Raw genomic sequence first — 24,810 nt, forward strand, 5'->3', positions numbered from 1 at the left:
TGCCGTGTTTGTCTCCCCGATATTCTTCCGGGAAGGCGCTATGACGTTGGACGTCATAAAGTCCTGCTCTCGAAAGAACGCGGCCGACGACAGATAAACAAGAGAAAACACTCCGTCACGCCCAGAATGCGTCGCTTATCTGTGAGACGAGAGGCGGCACCTGTGGTGTGATAGCGGACTTCGTGCTGGGACGGGTCCTGTCATATCGGGCGTTTCTGCAACAAACAAGAGCTTTTTCCTGATCACTGTTTGGTAAAAGCACGCGACCCTGATTGATCGCCGTTGCTGTGGACACTCCGCGCTCGTCACCTCGTACCTGGAGCTCTGGTGCAGGCACGCCCTGCGTGTTTGGCCTCCAGTTCCCTGGGCAGCGCTGCTCCGACGGACTCGCCGCACCTGCTACACCATCTCCGTGAATCCCTCGGGCCTCCTTCCCTCAGGCCGACAAGACGAAGATTCCAAACCTAAAGGCGGTACTTCGCAGTATCTTAAATAATAGTTTTATATCCTGACTGTCTTTACCAGGTCAGCCGCACAACAGATATTAGTCTTCCATACGCGCATCACACAACTAATTGCACGTTTGTTCCGTTGACACTAGTAATTCCGTCTCGCATATCTCAGAACACTATCTCTTTAGGAAAAGGTGTCGACTGTTAGTGAAACAAAAACTAAATATCATCTGGGGCACACACTTTTCTTTCTATTTATATTTCCAGTCTCGCACTATTGAACAGGCTGCACTTGCTCTCGGATTTCAAGATGATCAGGTCACGAGGTCTAAGCGAGTTATATATACATAAGAAACATGCAATGTGTGATCCTACATCGTGTCTTTTTTATATTAATTATGTACTGGTTACGGGACAGTCGTCGATTTGCCACTCTTCGAAATGGCGGAGTTCTTCCGCAACTGTGCATCACGTGTTCGTCGAAATGAAACGCTTCACAGGTCAATTCCATCATAATTATATTCACACAAGCTGTTTCGAATCAATCAGGAAGCATTCTCATGCGCGTTAAGTCGTCATGCGGAGGGCAGCCCTGTCACATAATGAAAAATACATAGGTTTGACAGCCAAGGTTGACAGCTGTCTTGACAAATTATTTACTTCAGCTGACAACAACACAGCTCAATTTCCTTCAACATACAAATCTATCTGATTTAGCGAAATTAATAAACGTGGATCGGAAAGTGCGTCTTAAATTGGTACCGTTTTGGTGCTACGCATGTCTCTACAGCGTGGCCCCTTGTCCTTATAAACCTCCTGTGTCACGTAAAATCACCGTAAATGGAGGCTCTAGGTGGCTGAGTAAGTACAAGCAGGGTGAACTTCAGTAGCAGAGGAAAAATGTATCTTTATTTGGCGGCGATCATCTTCCCATCCCTCGCAACATTTCTGCACACTTCTCTTGGAGCTGTACAGTAACCCAGGTATTTGTCCATTTCGGACGAGTGCGAGAAGTGACGTGCAGTACTGAACCTCAGACTCAATCACAAGGCGAGTAGCGGGCGGTGCTCAGGCTCCCCCCCCCCCCCCCCCTCTCCTCCTATTCCTCCTCCTACCTAGTCGCGGTGTTAACATCGGGAGCTCGGCTGGTCACGAGACACGCTTGCTCGGCTAGTGCTGCCGCCTCGCGTCCTGGCACTGTCGCCATTCTGGAGACGGTACGCCGCGCCGCGCTGCGTCACATCACACGTCGCGTCACGGGTGAACTCACGCCGGCAGCTGCAGCTGACGCGCGCACACTCACCACTGCGGTGGCAGATTCATCCGCCGTCTTAGCCATCCATTCCAGAAGCGGAGTTGCACGTCATTCGCTATAATTGTAATCGGCTCGTTGTCACGGTTGTATCCGTCAAAACAAGTATGACGGCCAACATCCATAGACGCGCACACACTAGGGCAACGAAGGCCAACAAACGTCTGCCAACCACTTCGTTGTCCTAGATTTGCTTAGTATGTAGTCGTTGGCCTCGGTTGTTATCTTTCTGCTGGTACTAACATAAAAGCGGTGACCGTTTGTTGGCGTTGGAACCCTTCCCCTTGTGCGGACGGCGGGTCGAATGTTTGTTGTGCCTATAGAACGGGAGTGTATTTAAATTTTTCAGGACAGCCACAACTCGCACTTGTATGCTTTGTCAACGGGTTTCACTCTTTAGTTTAACAACAGCATCACGAGAAACTGTGAAATTTACAGTTTAAAGTACAGTAGCTGTCTGTTAATGAGCTGAACCGGTCAATAAAACATACTGAGTGCGAATCGTAGCTGTCGTGAAAAACTTAATTTTAACAGTCGCTGTTTCCCCTGCAGACAATACCTGCTCTCACTAAGAGTGTGTATTTATTGTGTTTAAAAATACTGGAATACGATGTGGAATATGGAGAGAGCATTAAAGCTGACAGTTTTACTGTAACTGCGAATGTTTGTGCACTCCTACGAACTGCGATTATTGAAACAAACTGACAAGACTAGAGGGGAATAACTCAGCTATTAAGAAAGTGATATGCGCGATGTGAAAATGATGACTTTATAGACATCTCTTCGCCGTGGACGACAAACAGAAACAAACAAAACTGGGAGGGACAAACTTTCTGCTGCAGGTACAGCTGTCCTAAAAGAGGTGTTATCTTTGGAAATTTTACGCCTACACAATTCAGTAACTATTCGAAATCTGTACCTTTCATTAGGGAAAAAAAATGAAATATCTCTTACTTCAACTTTAAGGTAGACATGAATTTTTGTTCCAAAACACTAATCCCTGTTTTTTAAAACAGATGTCGTCCACCAGCGTCGTTTGTTGGTTTTTTTCTGAGAATCAGCGTCTTGCAGTGAAATAAATGGTGCGCATGCGGCGACTGCTAAAATCTCTCCTTCCCTCATAACATCGGCCGGTGAACTGTAATGAAACCGCTACTTCGTAACAATAACAAAACGGAAGCAGCTTCGGCAAGTTATCAGCGTCAACTGCGCTTCCGCACGGTAGAATGCCTCGGCCCGAAGTCATTCGTTTGGTGTGCATGAGAAGCCGAACGCCAATAATGCATTGGCTGAATCCAATGCCTTCGTTGCACTATCATGTTCGCGCCTCAAGGTAGCAGGAAGCGAATCTGTCGCTACAGAACACTAGCTGCCGTACAAGGTAGTACGCTCGCGCGCTAGCGACTGATTGCTCACAGGGCGCTATATCTAAAACGAGGAATATGGGCAACACAAAATGAAAAAGGTAATAAACATTTATTAACACACTGTACAATGAAACTGTCAGCTTTGATTGACGAATCGTGTGTAGCACCGTGGCTGTTGTTCTAAGCGCCAATCCACGCTAACTCATTGAAAGGGGATCATCTAATCTACAGAAGTTCGGCGTGCGCTACTGCATCTAACAGTTTTCAGCTGTGGCTCTGATTATCGCGTTGACACGCGGCGTCTACCGACCGCCTACGATTCGCTCCTAGCGGCCGGCTGTAACGGATGCAAATGGTCGCGGGCGACGGCTGCGCAACTCTAGACCCGGTGAGCGACTGTTGCACGCGACCAACTGCGACAGAACTGCCGTCTGGAACCGCCCGACTGTCTTCTATCTGTGAGGGGCAGAACAAAAAAATGGTTCAAATGGCTCTGAGCACTATGGGACTTAACATCTATGGTCATCAGTCCCCTAGAACTTAGAACTACTTAAACCTAACTAACCTAAGGACATCACACAACACCCAGTCATCACGAGGCAGAGAAAATCCCTGACCCCGCCGGGAATCGAACCCGGGAACCCGGGCGCGGGAAGCGAGAACGCTACCTCACGACCACGAGCTGCGGACTGGGGCAGAACAGTCGTGCATCTGCTGTCTCGTTCGTCGGAGCTGGGAGTAGTTTTTGGGTATCAACATCCTCTGTGTCGGCTGACGTAACAGTTGGCGGATGGAGAGAAGTACGTGCAGGTTTCGCGGCGTAAGCGCAAATCGGTTCCACACTACGAGCGCCGCCCGTGTGATGACAGATCGGAACTGAAAGGTGCCTGGACTAGAGAGCCTGTATACAGAGAGAGTGGCCATAGGTGAAGTTCCCCGTTGGTTGGTTGATTGATAAGCTTTGGCAGAAAAATGGCGCCAAACGTCTCTCGCGCCTCCTATGTTCGCCGTGCTTTTGAGTTGAAGTTCAGAGGACTTTTGGAAACGATTAAAAGGTATTTGAATTATTGAGAGACTTATTATGCATTGTGCATGCATGTTCGATTTAGTTGTATATCGTTTTTAGCACGTAATTAGCGTTTGCGATCTTAAATACGAGTTGAAATAATGAAGCGTTTTGTGATGAAGTCGGTAGGCCTACATGTTTGAAGTAAACACGTTAGTAATTGTACAGTATTGTTTTTGGCATCTGTAAATCGTTCTGCAGACGTTCGTAAGCGATGCCACGTTGTGCTGCATTTGATTGTTCCAGTAGAGACGAAGGTGGATTTCGCATGTTAGCACTACCACGCAATGAAGAAAAACGAAAGCAGTGGGCAGTCGCAGTCAATAGGGCTGACATAAATCAAACAGGAGGCTTGTGGAAACCAACTTGCTATGCGAAGCAAGTCGTTTTTGCTTTTTACTACATATAAAAAAAATTGCAATGTATATAGTTAAATTTGAAAACAGACCTGTAAATTGGCTGTGTGAAAATTATTATAACACATTATCCTTATAAACATAGAATTAAAATGGGATTGTGTATCTAATGTGTAAGAATTTTGCTAAGCTGCAGACGTCATAATTACGTCCTTCAGTGTCATAAGGTTTTTTTAATAGTACTGTATTGAAGATTTCCACGAGTGTCATTTGATTTCTAGGCCACTGTTAGTAATTCCAGGTAATCTGATTGTAGTTTTATAAATATTTCATTAATACTGTTAGGGCAGGAAGTTTCCCAGATTTCTGTCTTCATTTTGTCGTGGTTGCTGAAACATTATTCGTAGTAAACAATTGTAGGTACTTTTGAAGACAGTTTTTAATACGCCTGTGGGGTGGAAGGGATACGGTAGTTTTCTTGTTATATTTGGTCGTTATTACAGTAGCCTACATTTAACATTACCTGATTTTTGTAATCTTTTTCGTTTGTTATCTACGAGAGGTTCAATGGTTCAATGGCTCTGAGCACTATGGGACTTAACAGCTGTGGTCATCAGTCCCCTAGAACTTAGAACTACTTAAACCTAACTAACCTAAGGACACCACACACATCCATGCCCGAGGCAGGATTCGAACCTGCGACCGTAGCATATCTACGAGAGGTATTCAGTATTATACAGGGTGTCCCAGCTATCGTGTCCACCCAAAATATCTCTGGAACAATAACAGCTATCGGAAAACGACTTTCACCGGTATCAATGTAGGGCTGGGGCCCATGAATGTACATATTTGGAAACATTCTAAAACGAAAGCATATGTGTTTTTTAACACAAACTTATGTTTTTTTAAATGGACCTCCTATATTTTTTCTTCAGTAATCCATAGCATGACAAAGCACATACACAATGGCGTTGATTGCATCGCAATATTCCCATTACATCCTGAGATATAAAGACGCGAAGCTGACGCTTGAAACACCCGACATGTGCTGCTAGCGCACGTCCTGAGGCTCAGGCGTGAACCCCATGCTGCCCGTAATCACGATGTGATTGACAGGAGTAATCACACTTCCATACTTATCAAGAGGTCCGAAACGAATAATACGGTCTGCTGCTATTCTGGTGCGATTACGGGCAGCATGGGGTTCACGCCTGAGCCTCAGGACGTGCGTTAGCAGCGCATGTCGGTTGTTTCAAGCGTCAACTTCGCGTCTCAATATCTCGGGATGTAATGGGAATATTGCGATGCAATCAACGCCATTGTGTATGTGCTTTGTCATGCTATGGATTGCTGAAGAAAAAATATAGGAGGTCCATTTAAAAAACATAAGTTTGTGTTAAAAAACACATATGCTTTCGTTTTAGAATGTTTCTAAATATGTACATTCATGGGCCCCAGCCCTACATTGATACCGGTGAAAGTCGTTTTCCAATAGCTGTTATTGTTCCAGAGATATTTTGGGTGGACAAGATAGTTGGGACACCCTGTATATATGAAAGAAAGTCGTAAGCAGTTGTTTACTTGTAACATGCAAAAAGTTTGAAGACGTGACAAGAAGTACTAATACGTCTCATACTTTTTGCATGTCACAAGTAAATAACTGCTTACGACTTTCATCCATCTGATGTAATACAGGTACGTTAAATCTTTAGCGTTATGCACTTCCGATACAAAACAAATGCTATACACTATAATTTTTTTTTATTTACGTTACTTTCATTGCAATATGTCTAGTAAACGAACTTTAAAGGAGATAAATGCAAGTAACGAATAATTTTTACAGCCACTGTACCAAATTTTCCTGTGCTGTACGTAGTAGGTTACTATGAGTATATTATAGCTGTAAAGAAAGGCATTTAACGAATGATTTCGCCATATTGTCTTGTGCTTTTGATTCGGTGAGTGTGTACTCCACTACTCGCCATTGAAAAGTCCCGCCCGCAGTTTGGCAGAAAAATGGCCGCCGTATCGTCCGGTTGGCCACTCTCACTATACAGGCTCTCTAGCCTGGACGGTGCCGTGCCGCCCTCTGGTGCTATCGCCCTGTACCTTGTGGCGTCGTGCACAGCGGCCGCAAGAGTGGAGTCGGCACAGCGTGCTGCCCGTGTCACCAGCACCAGATCGAAATTGTCGCGTCGTATCGGTAGAACGGTGTTTGTTTACATTTCGTGCTAAGCTCGAAAGTTCAATGTTACTCGTCTTTGTGGAGTTTTACACATTTATTTCTTAGAGTAGCGGACAGCTCTTACTGTTACGGAGGTAAATGGAAATATGCCACAGGGAAATCGGCTGGACAGTTGTATTCACGTGGTCTAGGTGGCCGGCACGTTAGCTCAGCGTGTTCGGTCAGAGGGCTGCGTGCTCTCTGTAATAAAAAAAACTGAGTCAAGGAATCAACGATCAACTTTAACGGATGTCTTGTGATGTCCGCCCAGACCAAACGCAGCGAACTATAACGAAAAAAACGGAAGAAAAAAAAGAAAAAAAGGTGTAGCGTCTCTGATTAATAGTCAAAACGTCCTCGGTCACGGGTTCGAAACCCGCCACCGCTTAGGTTTTGATTAATAATCAGCATCTGGCGGCCGCAGACTTCGGGCATAAGGAGTCACCCTCATACTGCCAACGGCCTTGTAAAACAGGCCGGAGAAGTGGTCAAAGGTTCAGGGCAGTCTCTTGTCCTTTGGGTGGGAAACTGCCCCGAAAGGCGGAAGAATCAGCAATGATCAACGGCGTGAGGATGCAGAAGGCAATTGAAACCACTGCATTAAAGACACGTAACGTGTATCCACAGGACATGTGGTCGGTAACTGAGAAAGTGCCATGACGATCTCTCCATTGGCAAAAGATTCTCGAATAGTCCCCAATTTGGATCTCCGGTAAGGGACTGCCAAGGGGGTGGTGACGCTGAGAGAAAGATTGCATAACCAACGAAAGGATAACGTTCTACGAGTCGAGGCGAGAAATATCAGAAGCTTGAATGTGGTAGGGCAGCTAGAAAATGTGAAAAGGGAAACGCAAAGGCTAAATCTACATAGAGTAGGGGGTCAGTGAACGAAATTGAAAGAAGACAAGGATTTCTGGTCAGATGAGTATAGGGTAATATCAACAGCGGCAGAAAATGGTATAACGGGAGTAGGATTCGTTAGAATAGGAAGGTAGGGCAGAGAGTGTGTTACTGTGAACAGTTCAATGATATGGCTGTTCTTGTCAAAATCGGCAGCAAACCAACACCGACAACGATAGTACAGGTATACATGCTGACGTCGCAAGCTGAAGATGAAGAGACAGAGAAATTATATTATGATATTGAAAGCATATACAGTACGTAAAGGGAGATGAAAATCTAACAGTCATGGAGGACTGTAATGCAGTTGTAGCGGAAGGAGTACGTTGGTTTGTGGGGGTTAAAGGGACCAGACTGCGATAGTCATCGGTCCCTGGGAAGGAGTAGAAGAAAAGGTTATAGGAGAATATGGGCTTGGGACAAGGAATGAGAGAGGAGAAAGACTAATTGAGTTAATACATTTCAGCTACTGGTACCCAATATTCTGTTCAAGAATCACAAGAGGAGGAGGTATACTTGGAAAAGGCCGGGTAAGACGTGAAGATTTCAGTTTTGTTACATCATGATCAGACAGAAATTCCGAAGTCAGATACTGGATTTAAGGCGTACACAAGAGCAGATATAGACTCAGATCAGGATGTAGTAGTGACGAAGAGTAAGCTGAAGTTCAAGAGATTAGTCAGGAAGAGTCAATACGCAAAGGAGTGGCATACAGAAGTACTATGCAATGACGAGACACTCTTGAAGTTGTCTAAGGCTATAGATACTGCAATAAGGAATAGCTCAGTAGGCAATACAGTTGAAGAGGAATGGAGATCACTAAAAAGGGCAATCACAAAAGTCGGAAGAAACCCATAGGTATAAAGAAGTTAACTACGAAGAAACCATGGGTAACATAAGAAATACTTCAGTTGATCGATGAAAGAAGGAAGTAACAAAATGTTCATGGAAATTCAGGAATACAGTTGAGGAAGGAAATAAATAGGAAGTGCAGGGAAGCTAAGACGAAATGGCTGCATGAAAAATGTGAAGAAATCGAAGGACTGACTCAGCATACAGAAAAGTCAAAACAACCTTCGGTGACATAAAAAGCCAGAGTGGTAACATTAAGAGTGCAACGAGAGATGTGATAGAAGAAGCAACAGAAGTCGATTTAGAAGAGATAGGGGATCCAGTATCAGAATCAGAATTTACGAAAAAAATGGTTGAAATGGCTCTGAGCACTATGCGACTTAACTTCGGAGGTCATCAGTCGCCTAGAACTTAGAACTAATTAAACCTAACTAACCTAAGGACATCACATACATCCATGCAGAATTTACGAGATGTTTGGAAGACTTAAGATCAAATAAGGCAGAAGGGATGGATAACATTCCATTAGAATTTCTAAAATCATTGGGAGAAGTGGCAACAAAACGTCTATTCGCGGTAGTGTGTAGAATGTATCAGTCTGGCGACATACCACCTGACTTTCGGAAAAGTATCATCCACACAATTCTGAAGACTGCAAGAGGTGACAAGTGCGAGAATAGTCGCACAATCAGCTTAACAGCTCATGCATCCCAGTTGTTGACACGAATAATGTACAAAAGAATGGAAAAAATTAAGATGTCTTAGATGACAATCAGTTTGGCTTTAGGGAAGGTAAATGTACCAGAGAGGCAATTCGGCATTCTGGCTGATGGAAGCAAGACTAAAGAAAAATCAAGACGCGTTCATGGGATTTGTCGACATGAAAAAAGCGTTCGATAATGTCGAATGGTGCAAGATGTTCGAAATTCTGAGGAAAATAGGGGTAAGCTATAGGGAGAGACGGGTAATATACAATGTGTACAAGAGCCAAAAAGGAATAGTAAGAGTGGACGACCAAAAACGAAGTTCTAGGATTAAAAAGGGTGTAAAACAGGGATGTAGTCTTTCCCCCTTATTGTTCAATCTATACGTCGAAGAAGCAATGATGGAAATAAAATAAAGCTTCACGACTGGAATTAAAATTCAAGGTGAAAGGATACAGTGATAGAATTCGCTGATGACATGAGTGAAAATGAAGAAGAATTATACGATTTGCTGAATGAAATGAACAATGTAATGAGTGCAAAATATGGATTGCGAGTAAATCTAAGAAAAACGGAAGTAATGAGAAGTAGCAGAAACGAGAACAGCAAGAAATTTAGCACTAGGATTGATGATCACGAAGTAGATGAAGTTAAGGAGTTCTGCTCCCTGGGCAGCAAAATGACCAATGGCGGACGGAGCAAGGATGACATAAAAAGTAGACTAACCCTGGCAAAAAGGGCATTTCTGGCCAAGAGAACTCTACTAGTATCAAACATAGGCCTTAATTTGAGGAAGAAATTTCTGAGAATGTACGGGCTGCAATCAAACCGGTCAGAAGTCTGATGACCCCTCAAAATCACGTTGGACTGCCCTGTTACCTGGGCTGCAGCGAGTTTCCACAACAGCCCTACTGGCCTGGTGCCGAATGAGACGCGACATCGGCCGTGGGCTTCCGGTACAGGCGACGCCTCGGTAAGCACTGGCTACGCATTACGCCACACAGAAGTACTGTGCGGGAGGCATAGATTCCGGCGCAGCGGTAATGACTACCCTAATCGGCAAAGTGGCGGACTTTCGCAACGGACGCTTTTAGCATTCCTAGAACAGTAACAATGCCAAGTTCCCCGCAACAGCCGACGCGGCTTTTGTTTTTGTTGCGCAGCCAAGGACTACTCGCTGACTGACAGCTGGTTTCGTCACTGTACTTGTGACGGCAGCCAGCTGTCTTCTCCAGTGAGTTCACTAAGACCGTGAACAGGACTGTCCATTGTGATTTGTAGGGACGGACAAGCCCGCCGTAAATCACACTGGCCTCGAGAATTCTTTCAACACAAAGTGACGTCCTCGTTCTTCTTCCCGTTTTTCTTCTGCTACTAGTACGAGACGTCTACCGACATTTAAAAAAAACACTTACGTGCGTGTACGCATTTCACAGTTTGAGGTTGTTGTAGTCATTATGATTGTGAACAGTTATTAATAAGACGCTTTGTGTAGCATTTCAGTTTCGACATAATTTTAAGCAACAAGCTTAAAAACAATTCGTACCTTAAAGTGCACAGAACCTTTATTGTAATCATTGTCACGGCTTAAACCACTTGATATACCCGGACACGTGTTGCCCATCTACTGAAGTCTCGTTTGTCAATGAGCAGCACACTAAACGCCGGGAACTGGGTTCGATTCTCGTTGCGAGAGACATATTTCAGATTCCAGATGTGACAAAGGGTAATATACCATGTGTGACTATGGTTGACGTCATCAGGAAACGATTACTTTCATTCTTCCCTTTCAGTGTTTCACAGACAATCTGAATCGTTTGCTGGATGTTAGTCGAATCTGCTTTTTTTTTTTTTTTTCAAATTTTATCTCGAGGGTAACTGATGGGAGAACACAAAGTCATGATTACCTGCTGCAACATAAATCTGAAAAATAACATTTAAATTCACGCTAAGCTAAGTTATAATTTTTTTTCTCCGAACTAAGGCTCTATAGACTGCATGCGTGTTAACAATCAGTGTCATTCCGAGTGCCAGTATGCCTTCAGCCTATCAATAGGCAGTTTCTTTCGTTCCCCTCGTAAAGTTCTCACCATGTTATGGCTTCTGGTTTCACTTTAAAATCCTGGTAGCTCTTCACCATTCTTCTGACATCGTCCGTTTCATTTATTTTATCTCTAGCATGCCCATCTCACGTCGATATTTCTATTGAACTTTCTTAACGTAGATCACTTTCATTTTACGAACTTCAAGATTTTCTTCGTGAGACTGTCTTTATCCATGTGGAAGATGTACGTACGTGCGCGCAAAATTGTAAGATGGTTTTTTTGACTGTGGAATTATAAATAATATTTGTTCCTTTTATAATGACGATACCAGAACGACGCCAGTGAGAGGACACTCGTCGGTGCTGGATCCCTACCACATCTGCTACTCGTGCAAACACTTCTTGAAATGACGTGCAGCTCTCAGACCGAGCAGCATGGTACCCCACCAGACACACAGAAAATTTCGTGTGCTCTGCAGGCGGGTGCAGCGAGGATTCCTAACGTCGAACACTAATGAGCAAACAGATTATGACAACATTCTAAGCGGCAACGTAACACAACAGCGACTGTGTGTCGTACGTGTTCGTCCAGTTCTAGACATTAATGTGAGTTCGCTTTCACGGTCCTCAAACCGTTATAGCACGCTTCTGGTAAGACAACAAGCACTAATCTTTGCGTATTCCACAGCTGTGCTGCCTTCGATTACTAGCGGATGTGTCTCAGAAGCTCAGGCGGATCTGCTCCATAATTAATATGACTGCATAGAGCTGCGTCCAGGACGTAGTGCACCTTTCAAGGATCCGTTCGCCACGATGACGGCGTATCCGCACTAGGCCACCCAGCTGGTGTAACGAGAGACGTGATTCAGCCGACGGACCAGGCGACGCGTTTCCCCTGATCCACGGTCCAGTCTCGACGATCCTGTGCTCACTGCAATCATTATGGACGATGTCGTCGGGTCAACATGAGAACACTTTGGATTCGTCTGCTGCGGAGCTCGGCGATGAACAGTGTGCTCTGAAACACTCGTGCCCTGTGCTCTGTCGTCAGATCTGCCACAGGTCACCGCCTATCTTGTTTTACAGAGCGGACAGGCCCTCGATGTCCACACTCTGCGACGAGGCGTGGTCGTCCAACGCCGAGTCGCCTTCTCGTGGTTCCATCGTCCTTTGAATGACTGACCACAGACGGTCACCAGAGCAACACGGGAACAGCCAACCAGCCGTCCCCATTCGTAACAGCGAGCCGTTTGAGGAAGTCGCTTACGTCAGCTGACTTCCCCCTCATTTGTGGCCCGTACCGTCAGGACTGCTAATTCGCTTCTGCTCCGCTCACATACTTTCCTTGCCGCCCGACGCGGCCGCCACTCCAGCAGGCGCCACTCAGTCTGGTGGTTGGCCGGTTGTCGGAATATTTTTGCTAATCAGGGTACGCGTCGGGTGGTGCTCGGCATCGAAAACCCGGTCCTGTGCCAGTCTATGCACCGGACTACGCAGGTGAAGACGTGTACTGCTGAAGCACAGAGAGGGCAGCGGCTGTGTGGAGGCATGCAGTGGAAGCTGCGTGCCGCGCTTTCCCAGGCGCGGTGACTGCCGCCGGCCAAGGCCGCGCCGCGACACAAAGGGGCCGCTCGGCCTCGCCCACGATCCCCCCATCCCCCACCACCGCTGTTCCTCCTCCTACTCCAACTCCTCCTCCTGGTCCCTTAACTTCCCGGAACACGCTCGTTAACGCTGCCCGCCCAGCGACGCCCCCGCCGCCGTCGCAAGGCCGCTGCTCGTTCACTGTTCGCGCGCTTCTCTCTGTCTCTGTCGGAGTGAACAGTGGAGGGTACATTTTTGTACCACTACCTGCACCGCCCTCTGCTACTCGGCTCCCACATACGCAGAGGTAAACATCACAATGCTCGTGAGGCTTTGGCAGCCGCTTCCAGACACACTGCCTCGAGGCGTCTCTTTGCGGCGATGGCTACAAATATAGCGCAGCTTCTCACAGAGGTCCAGTGAGGGCTGTAATTATCGTATGGCACGGCCTCCCTTCTTGACACTCATACTGCTCACTAAGGTTCTGACTTGTCAAACGTCAGTGTTGATGCATACTGTCATACACTGAAGAGCCAAAGAAACTGGTAGATCTGCCTAATATCGTGTAGAGCCCCCGCGAGCACGCAGAAGGCCGCAACACGAAGTGGAAAGGACTCGACTAATGTCTAAAGTAGTGCTGGAGGAAACTGACACCATGAATCCTGCAGGGCTGTCCATAAATCCGTAAAAGTACGAGGGGGTGGAGATCTCTTCTGAACAGCACGTTGCAAGGCATCCCAGATATCCTCAATAAAGTTCATGTCTGGGGAGTTTGGTGGCCAGCGGAAGTCTTTAAACTCAGAAGAGTGTTCCTGGAGCCACTCTGTAGCAATTCTGGACGTGTGGGTTGTCGCATAGTTCTTTTGCAATTGCCCAAGTTCGTCGGAATGCACAGTGGACACGAATGGATCCAGGTGATCAGACAGGATGCTTATTTACGTGTCACCTGTCAGAGTGGTAGCTAGGCGTGTCAGGGGTCCCATAAAACTCCAACTACACACACCCCACACCATTACAGAGCCTCAGCCAGCTTGAACAGTCCCCTACTGACATGCAGGGTCCAAGGTTTCATGAGGTTGTCTCCATACCCGTACACGTCCATCCGCTCGATACAATTTGAAACGAGACTCGTCCGATCAGGCGACAAGTTTCCACTTGTTAACAGTCCACCGTTGGCGTGACGGGCCCAGGCGAGGCGTAAAGCTTTGTGTCGTGCAGTCATCAAGGGTACACGAGTGGGCCTCCGGCTCCGAAAGCCCATACTGATGATGATTCGTTGAATGGTTCGCACGCTGACGCATGTTGATGGCGCAGCGTTGAAACCTGCAGCAATTTGTGAAAGTGTTGCACTTCTGTCACGTTCAATCCAATGACTGTTAGCAGAATATGGAATCGGTGGGTTCAGGAGGGTAATACGGAACGCCGTGCTGGATCCCAAGGGCCTCGTATCACTAGCAGTCGAGATGACAAGCATCTTATCCGCATGGCTGTTACGGATCGTGCAGCCACGTCTCGATCCCTGAGTCAACAGATGGGGACGTTCGCAAGACAACAATCATCTGCACGAACAGTTCGACGAAGACTGCAGCAACATGGACTATCAGCTCGGAGACCATGGCTGCGGTTACCCTTGACGCTGCATCACATACAGGAGCGCCTGCAATGGTGTACTCAACGACGAACCTGGGTGCACGAATGGCAAAACGTCATTTTTTCGGATGAATCCAGGTTCTGTTTACAGCATCACGATGGTCGCATCAGTGTTTGGCGACATCGCAGTGAACGCACATTGGATGCGTGTATTCGTCATCGCCATACTGGCCTATCACCCGGCGTGATGGTATGGGGTGCCACTGGTTACACGTCTCGGTCACCTCTTGTTCGCACTGACGGCACTTTGTACAGTGGACGTTACATTTCAGATGTGTTACGACCCGTGGCTCTACACTTCATTCGATCCCTGTGAAACCCTACATTTCAGCAGGATAATGTACGACCGCATGTTGCAGGTCCCGTACGGGCCTTTCTGGATACAGAAAATGTTCGACTGCTGCCCTGGCCAGCACATTCTCCAGATCTCTCACCAACTGAAATCGTCTGGTCAATGGTGGCCGAGCAACTGGCTCGTCACAATGCGCCAGTCACTACTCCTGATGAAGTGTGGTATCGTGTTGAAGCTGCATGGGCAGCTGTACCTGTACACGCCATCCAAGCTCTGTTCGACTCAATGCCCAGGCGTATCAAGGCCGTTATTACGGCCACAGGTGATTGTTCTGGGTACTGATTTCTCAGGATCTATGCACCGAAATTGCGTGAAAATGTAATCACATGTCAGTTCTAGTATAATATATCTGTCCGATGAATACCCGTTTATCATCTGCATTTCTTCTTGGTGTAGCAATCTTAATGGCCAGTAATGTATATTTAGTCGATTCGACAACCAGTGAATTTGTGTCATTTAGCATATGACGGACATTGCTGTTAATACTCATGTGGAGCACCTGACACATTTTATTGTTGGAGGTCAGCAGCTGCTTTACGCACCGTTCATATTTCTTGACTAAATCACTTTGTACTCTAGTAGGTTCAACAACTGCGACGATAAGTAATGTATCGATTGTACACAGTGCACAGGCCAGTTCACTGAGCGTCTTTTCTCGGCAGGTGGCTGGAGACGTCGCGAGGCAGCCTTCAGCCACAGAGAGACTGCTGGGCGTGCGAACGCGCGCCGGCTCTGGCCCGGGACGTCGCGAGGCAGCAGAGTCTCGCCGCTGTCGGCATCGGGCGCGCTGCGGTCGGCTTTCCCCAGTCTTCAGGCTCCGGGAAGTCCGCGTGCAGGCAGGTTCGGTAGCGAGCAGTTTACATCGAAGACGGAACCTCCGTCCACAGGCCGTGGCGGGCCCACCAGTACCTACTGACCGCCGCTGTCATCCTTCGCCAGTGGCGCCACCGGATGCGGTACGGAGGGGCGCGGGGTCTGGTCAGGACACCGCCCTCCCGGCCGTGGTCAGCTTCTGTGACGGGGAAGCGCCGCTGCTCGACCAGATGCTCAGTGGCATCGCGAGGCTGACTGCACCGCAATCGACTCGTACCTAGCAGTACTGGGATGTCTGGGTGGAAGCCAGCCGCGGAGCCGTGTAATGTGTGACACTTCTGCAGCAGTCGAGAATTTAATCTGCACTGTCAGCAGTGGTCGACACTTTCATTACCGCCGTAAATCTGTGTACGATATTACGTGCCAACCGATGCGTGCCATACTTCACTAAGTATCCATCCTCACCTACTGTTGTCCTACCGTCCTCTGTCACTTTGGGTTTGTCTAATTATAACGTAATGAATACAGGGTATAGAATCGACGTCGTCGTGCCTTCTAGAGGATTATGAACTGGGTGTGCTGTAACTTATAGCAGATTTACTATTTTCCTACATCATTCTTGGCACGTTGATTCTTGTACTTCTCTTGCAGTAGGTATTCTCCTTGCACTTAATTCTTGTTCTTCTTTCTCTTGTTGCGTGGGTCGCCCATAACTGCTCACTCAGCGGGTCCGGCCATCCCGCGGCTGTCTGACACTGCACCTGGTTGCCCAGGGCACTGACCAGACAGTTTCCCGAATTCCCTGCAGACTGCCGTCATCGATCTCTTCGCATCGGAATCCCAGTAGTCCCGTGCAGCACTGCTGGACTGACGTCGCATCGCGCGGCAGCTGCAGCGCCTCACTTTGCACCGTCTGCAGCCTTTCCCCATGTTACGGCAGCATACTCGAGCACTGCCAAGTACAGCAGTAGTATAGCTAACTGTGTATCAGTGCATTTTGTGAGTGCGGGTTGCCTACATCAGGGGCAGGTATTAATTGAGAGACAAACTTATTGTTCTCCTTTGATTGACAGATACTTAGCCTATTGTTCTCCTTTGATTGACAGGTACTTAACCTATTGTTCTGCTAAAAGGATCCTTTTAGCATAACAATTGGTTAAGTACCTGTCAATCAAAGGGAACAATAGCTTAAGTAACTGTCAATCAAAGGAGAACGATAGGTTTGCCCCTGAGTGCATCCTGCCCCTGATGTAGGCAACCCACACTAACAAAATGCACTGAAACGCAGTTAGCTATACTACTTACAGCGTGATACCGCAGTGTGAAGGCATTGTCGTCATGGTGTTTAGCAGGGGCTGAAGCATGCGCATTCTAGCTAGCGCATTACCCCCTGACATGTGGCTTCCACCTTAGGTGTCAGTCCACTGTGACACCGAGGTTATCTATCGGTATCGGACTGGGTTTGGGACTTCCCACATTCCGTAATGGCTGCACTCCGGCGGAATCTTCTCTCCAGTGAAAATCACAGCCTGACTTTTGAACTTGAGCCGCCACCTGGTGGCCAGTGCTCGGGGCTCACTACAGGCCAGTTGCAGGCGGCATTTCTTCAGTTCTGCATTCGTGCTTCGTGGCAAAAGCGGCGGATCCCCTCTACTGTGAAGAGGCAGTACAGGAGCGGGCCGAGGACGGACCCCTGTGGCAATCCGTTCTCATGGAACATGCTGTCGATTGCCCATCGTCCGCGCGAACTAGGAAGCTGTGCCCAGTCGACTACGATCGGAGCAGACAAGCGTGCGACACTGGGATGCCATGTACCAAAAGTTTAAACGTGAGGTGGTCGTGGCCCACGCTGTAGAAGACTCTGGAGGCGTCAATGAGTACCACAGCGAGGTACTAGAGTCGCTCCAGTGCCGCTGTCGCCAGGTCCGCTAGACATATGAGTTGATGCTGTGCTGAGTGGTCTGTTCGGAAGCCGAACTGCTCGTCTGGGAGCCGGACTTCATCGCTCACTAGGCACCACAGCCGGTTGGTGTACAGCCTCTAGACCACTTTGGAGATGGCAGGCAGCAGGCTGATGGGCAGGTAGCTCTCTGCCAGCCTGTCTCCCCATGTTTCCATGCAGACGCTTTAGAATAATAACAGTCACCAGTCCCAATAGCAGCTGATTTTTTTTAATACACGACCGTTTTCGGGCTTGTGCCCATCTTGGTAGTTTACGTTCACATGTTAAACAGGGATCTCCATCACACAGTACAGAAACTTGTACCTGACAAGGGAACCTCCCCATCACACCTCCCTCAGATTTAGTTATATAAGTTGACACAGTGGATAGGCCTTGAAAAAACTGAACATAGATCAACCGAGTTAAACAGGAAGAAGTTGTGTGGAACTATGAAAAAAATAAGCAAAATATACAAACTGAGTAGTCCATGCGCAACATAGGCAACATCAAGGAGAATGTGAGCTCAGGAGCGCCGTGGTCTCGTGGTTAACGTGAGCAGCTGCGGAATGAGATGTCCTTGGTTCAAGTCTTCTCTCGATTGAAAAGTTTAATTTTTTATTTTCAGACAATTATCAAAGTTCAGGCACTCACAGATAATCAACTTCGCTCTCCAAAATTCCAGGACATATTCAGATTTGCTTGGACATATGCAGGATTTGACGGTCTACACACGGAAAAAATTTGAAAACGTTAAAAACATATGTTTTGACAGAGCACAGGGAAAACGGTGCGACTGTGAAAATGTTGCATTCATTTGTTGCAGTTTATGTCACAAACTCTTATGTTTTCATCACTTTTTGGGAGTGATTATCACATCCACAAGCAAACCTAAACCGGGCAAGGTAAAAGAATCTTTTTACCCATTCGCCAAGTGTACAAGTTAGGTGGGTCGACAACATATTCCTGTCATGTGACGCACATGCCGTCACCAGTGTCGTATAGAATATATCAGAGGTGTTTTCCTGTGGAGGACTCGGTTGACCTATGACCTTGCGATCAAATGTTTTCGGTTCCCATTGGAGAGGCGCGTCCTATTGTCTACTAATAGCACAGACACTAAACTTATTACAGTGAACAGAGACGTCAATGAACGAACGGACAGATCATATCTTTGCGAAAATAAAGAAAGTAAACTTTTCACTCGACGGGAGACTTGAACCAAGGACCTCTCATTCCGCAGCTGCTCACGCTAACCACGGGACCACAGCGCTCCTGAGCTGATACTATCCTTGATGTTGCCTATGTTGCGCATGGACTACTCAGTTTGTATATTTTGCTTATTTTTTTCATAGTTCCACATAACTTCTTCCTGTTTTCTCGATTGATGTGTGTTCAGTTTTTCAAGGCCTATCCACTGTGCCAACTTATAACTAAATCTGAGGGGGGGGGGGGATGCGATGGGGAAGTTCCCTTGTGAGTGTCGACTAGCTCAAGGCGGGCAGAAGCCCAAACCCGATGTGTGTTAAATAAAATCGCCTTCCATCGTGACTGGTAGCGGTTATTATTCTACATCCTATTAACGATCAGTCGTGGAGTTCTGCTACATTCATTATGCATAAAATACATACAACGAAACGAATTTTTCATGTCATACACGTTTCGCCTTAATTATTTCAAAGGTGTTCACACGATTTTGGTTTACATACTGGACATCGTACACTGAGGATCCAAACAGTTTTTACCAAAAGTGAATGTACACCGTCCAGTACATAAAACAAAATAATGTGAACAGAAATATGTATACATAGCAGAGCACTGATGCACCCATCAAACAATAAACTCGAAACACGTATGGCATGAAAAATTTGTTTCATTCTGTTTTAATTAGAGGAACCCAAAGCGATAACGATTAACATAAACTTACATCATTATTTGAAGTCGTTTAGTTAACGCTTCGCACGGTGTAAGATGGAAGTATGTGACTGTGTGAAGATCGACGTGGCTCTCCGGAAATCGATAACGGCCTGCATGAAAATATTCTTACTATTGGTGCCGTAAAATAATCTGGAAGAACGTAGGTTAAAATCTAACGACGGCGTGGACGGAGTAGAGATTGGAGAGAGCATATGCTTAGTATCTTTTCGATGAAATGGAAAATAACATACGGAATTCCTGAAGATAACTTCTTTTGCATTTGCTTAAAGTGATCTACGGGAACCAAGGAAAAGTCGGGATGGGTTTGTGAGGATTTAATTTGGTTGCCTCTCAGAGTGAGACCAATGTCGTAAGAATCTCTTTTAATACTTAACAGCCGGTTGCCGGCTGTAGGAAAGATCAACATTAAGGTGAGCGTTAGAGATGGGGGATCCGCTCTTGAACTAATTCATAGAGTTCAATCTTTCATAGGAGTGAACTATCAGTGATTCAGAAAAAAAGAACGGTAGCTCCAAACGTTTCCCACGGCAGAGAGAGAGAGAGAGAGAGAGAGAGAGAGAGAGAGACGGAGCATATCAGCAGCGCCTCTGCTGGTCAGAGCACAGTGCACGCCACACAACACAGCCAGCGCCGGCCTCTGCCCTGCTTCTACCTTGGCTGCCTGCATTGTGCAGTGCCCCATTGGATTTTGTGTTTCACATATGCCGTGCCGTCTCTGTGCGTCGTCTGCAGTGTCTGGCGCAGCTTAACTTCGCGTCGCACTGTCGGCGATCGTTTCAGTCGCACGTCCTGCCCTCTGGGCAGTTGATGCGAGCAACAGGACAGAGAGCCACCTAGCGGATAACATAGGAACTACTTGCAACAACCTGCTCGCAAGGGAACGGACGATTTGTCTCGGAGCGGGTGAGTTCACCGCTCCCCCCACCCTCGGAACTCGCCCGCTCAACGCTCACCCCACTGTCTCGACTCTAGCCAGAGCGTTGAGCAAAGCGACTCAAGTGTCACTGTGGTCTCTGCGGTCTCAGCTCACGCAGTAATACAGCTCGCGGCTCGACCTGCTCGACTCAGCGCCTCTGCATCGGAGTTCGTCCCTACTGGATATTGTTCTTCGTAGTAATACCGCTATGTATATTACATTATTATGTTATGTATACATCAATTGTTTTATTTTATTTTTATTTGTTTAAACTGATTAGATTAGGTTCCTGATGACTCCTCTTACAATAGGATTTTTATTATGGACACTCGAATTTACGCTTTAATTACGAGCGAACCGATAAACGTATCGCAAAATGTGATACACCAATATTTTCCTTGTTTTATTCTGCGTAAGGCTATATGCAGCACTTTCGTTTTACAGTCAAATTTATATTTTTTTTTCTTATTCTGGTACGGATTTTGCGATTTTAGGCGTCTTCGGAAGGAAACGTTCACTTTAAAAATATATGGCTTGCGATGTATTTGTATGAGGTTAATGAAATTTTAATACATTATAGCCAAATATATTGTTAATGTAAATCTCAAGTTACAACATTTTCCGATCATCCAAGAAACCACGATAGTGCAAAATAAATCAATAATCAAAAACTTTGTCATATCGTGGAAATTTCAATAAACAATACAAAATTCTTACTCATTATCTGTGTTACTTTAAAATAGGATCAAATAAGATCAAAATACAGGTATAGTACTGGAATAAACCAGGTTTAAAGGGCAATGTGCCTTCCATTTATTTTCTATTGTAAATGAGTGGTGAGTCATGAAAAAGAGCTAATTCATTTCAGGGAGTGAACAGTTCTGATCCAATCTCTGAAAAGAACAGTTTTGCCCATCTCTAGTGAGCGTACATTGTCGCTCCTAACCTCTGAAATGCGTTGACTGTAATATTTCTGGCTTATTCAGCCATCATATTAGGCTCCAAGAAGCTGTTCCCAGAGCAGTGGAGATGCGAGAAGTATATAGATGGCGAAATGTGGTGTGAGGTAGCTGTGACAGATGTTAGTTTCTGTACCATTCCCGTGAGAAAGACCGCCTGCATAATGCTACTGCTCTGTGATTGGCTGCTGTGTTCCGAGCAAGGGTGGCAAAACGTTAAAGTATAGTTATTATTATTATTATTATTATTAGTTAAAGTACTCATTGGAATGACTTCACTTTTTAATATAAGTATCTCTCAACAGCTGACTATCAATCAGTCATTTTAGAATTATTAAAAACAATTTAAATCAAAAACAAAAGACTGACGAAATTGCAGATGAAGCACTTCGGAAGCGTTCGGGTCATGCCTTTTGCGGAATGGCGCGCGAAGTGTTTCGGGCTGTTCGTCACTCTGGATTAGGCAGTCGAGAAGAACAGACATGTTGTCTGTCGAAGGATGTGTTTGCCAGTATTCAGTATTAAAAGATTCATTCCGGTAGTCATGAGAGACAGACACGTGCCACAAATAGTGTAAAGATACATTTTCATAAACACTGTGTTTGATCATGTACTTTGCTGTATCAGAAGGTGTTGTATTAAGATCATGTAGTCATCTCGTCTGGCTATATTGAAATACGCGATATCTGCATTAGTTTGTAAGTTGTTGTAAATTAAATGTTATAAATAGTTCATCAATTGAAACTTCCTGGCAGATTAAAACTGTGTGCCAGACCGAGACTCGAACTCGGGACCTCGGCCTTTCGTGGGCAATTGCTCTACCACGAGTTTCGCAGGAGAGCTTCTGTAAAGTTTGGAAGGTAGGAGACGAGGTACTGGCAGAAGTAAAGCTGTGAGTACCGGCCGTGAGTCGTGCTTCGGTAGCTCAGTTGGTAGAGCACTTGCCCGCGAAAGGCAAAGGTCCCGAGTTCGAGTCTCGGTCGGGCACACAGTTTTAATCTGCCAGGAAGTTTCATATCAGCGCACACTCCGCTGCAGAGTGAAAACCTCATTCTGAAGAACAGGAATGTTCTTCTCCCCGTTTCATCTTCCTCCCAAACCCTCTGCCACAGTTCCTCCCCTGTGTTTCTTATTTCTCTCTTATCCTCTACTCTCACACCCATGATCTCTACTATTTTCTCCCCATTCCCTTTTTTGGCCCAGTACCATGCCGCTTGTTCGCGTATCTTGATATCTAACGGGCAGAGCCCCATTATGACTATCAGAGCTCCCCCTGGTGATGTCCTGTAGGCCCCTACTGATCTTAAAATCATGTTTCTTTGGACTCTTCTCAATATCATGGCGGGCACGACCCGCGTGTGCCTGTGCGCCCAGACTCCCGAGCCATAACCCACTACTGAGGTCAGAATACTATTATGATAGAGTTGATGAGGTGAGGGGGGAGATGAAATCGTTTATGTCCAATGGAAATGAGATTGTTTAGTAGTTGGAGAGCTCTCTGGGTTACGGTTTCTATGTGTCTTCCAAAGTTCCATCTCTCGTCAATTATGACTCCCAGACATCGCGCCTCCCGTCGCCGAAGAACTGGTGAGCCATCGATTCTGACAGTGGGATTCCTGATAAGCTGACCTTTTAGCAGTAAGTATGTAGATTTACTCGGAGATATTTTCATGTTTGTGTTTAGGCACCATTGGTGCAGTTTCTCTATGGCCCTTTCGATCTTTGGCTCGATGTCCTCTCGGCTGCGGCCGCCGACCAGCAGGAGGAGGTCATCTGCGTAGGCTATCACCTCTAGCACTTCTTCACTTTGTTGTAGTCCGTATAGCAATGGTTCCATATGGATGTCCCAGAAAAGGGGCCCCAGAACAGAGCCTTGGGGACACCCCTTGGTAATTACTTTTCCAATTCTCCCGCTAGGGGATGATAGCCAAACCTCCCTGTCCTTACAATAGCTCCTCAGACACCCATATAGCGGCCCTGGACACTCTTTCTTCCTTAGACAGGAGAAGAGCGAAGGCCACCACAGGTTGTCGAAGGCGCCACTGATATCCACCATGATGCCGACGACGTACTTACGTGGCGTTGAGCTACAGACCTCAGCCGCCAGAGCGATAGCATCAGATGCTGACCGCCCCGGCCTGAAGCCAAACTGCCTGTTGCTCATCCCACACAGTACCCGGTGAGCCGTCAATCTGTCAGCCAGCAGTTTTTCCAGAAGCTTCCCGAACAGGTCCAGTAGGCAGATTGGCCTGTATGATTTGACTTCGGCCGGATCTTTTTCTGGTCCCTTTTTTATTATTACCACATTCGCGGTTTTCCACCTCTTGGGGAACCTCCTTTGTCTGAGGCACTCGTTAAAGAGGTGAGTCAGCGGCGCGATTAACTGGGGTGCCAGATATTGCACCACCTCAGCCACAATGCCGTCTGGTCCTGGAGCTTTCCCTCTTTTTAGGGATCTTATTTGTGCAGCCACCTCCTCTTCCGAGAATGGGTAGACTGCCGTGTCGTTGTTGTAATCTTCTAGGTATGTGTCTTGCAGTTGCTGCTGGCTTACAGTTTCTCCATGTATGACACATGTTACGCATTTGCTTCCTTCTCTCGTTGTTTGTGGAGGTAGCGGTGCTACTGCTGACGTTTATGAAGTTGGTAGTGGTGGTCGTGGTCGCGCTCGTCGCCCTGCTGCGTGATCTCTTTGTGACGTCGAAGTTGTGTTGGCACGGCGCACCGCTGGCGGCTGGCGATGGCCTGGAACGTGCAGTGGCTGCAGTGCGAGACGCGTGACGCAGGCTGGAGCGGGGCGGGGCGGGGCGGGGCGTGTCGCGGCGTCACGGCGGCGGCGTCTGCGCTATATATAGCGCGCGCGCGCCCCGTCTGCACTCGGGACGGCCACTGCGGCGTCACTGCGGCACCGAGCACCGCCGACAGCTTTACTGTCCACGTGCCGGCAGCGAGTCGGACAGCACGCTACTGGGTTCCACGCACATTCCGCGAAGTGGCCGCGATGGGAGAATGATGCGGAGGCCCATCGACACTCTTACTCCACCCTCGTCATTCGCGAATGGAATAGTGGGGAAACTGCAGCGGCAGCTGAACTGCGCACGAGGCAGAGCAAAGTATTACGTGGGTCTGACGTGAAAATACCGAACACGGTATTGTATCAACCACCAGAAGGGCATCCGTGATGTTTGACGCCAAAGTGAACCGTGTGCCTTCCGTGGCGACTTGATAGAATGCGAGCTACAGCAGACAGACAGCAAAGACAGGCTGACGTCGGTCACAGTGCATATGCAGCTCAGGGAGGCGTATTTCACTGAGGCCTGTATCGTAACACGCTGGAAGCAATCCTCTAGTTTAGAGAGCGTGTCACGCCTGACGGCGCAGC

General features: G+C 47.0%; 1 protein-coding gene across 1 annotated transcript in view; it reads right to left on the reverse strand.

Annotated features, from left to right (window-relative positions):
- LOC126175150 (3-phosphoinositide-dependent protein kinase 1) overlaps window positions 1-24,810 on the reverse strand; it is a 426,259-nt gene that overhangs the window by 247,843 nt on the left and 153,606 nt on the right. The gene's annotated exons all lie outside the window — the stretch shown is intronic.

The sequence above is a fragment of the Schistocerca cancellata genome, chromosome 3, assembly GCF_023864275.1.
Source record: "Schistocerca cancellata isolate TAMUIC-IGC-003103 chromosome 3, iqSchCanc2.1, whole genome shotgun sequence".
Classification (NCBI taxonomy): domain Eukaryota; kingdom Metazoa; phylum Arthropoda; class Insecta; order Orthoptera; family Acrididae; genus Schistocerca; species Schistocerca cancellata.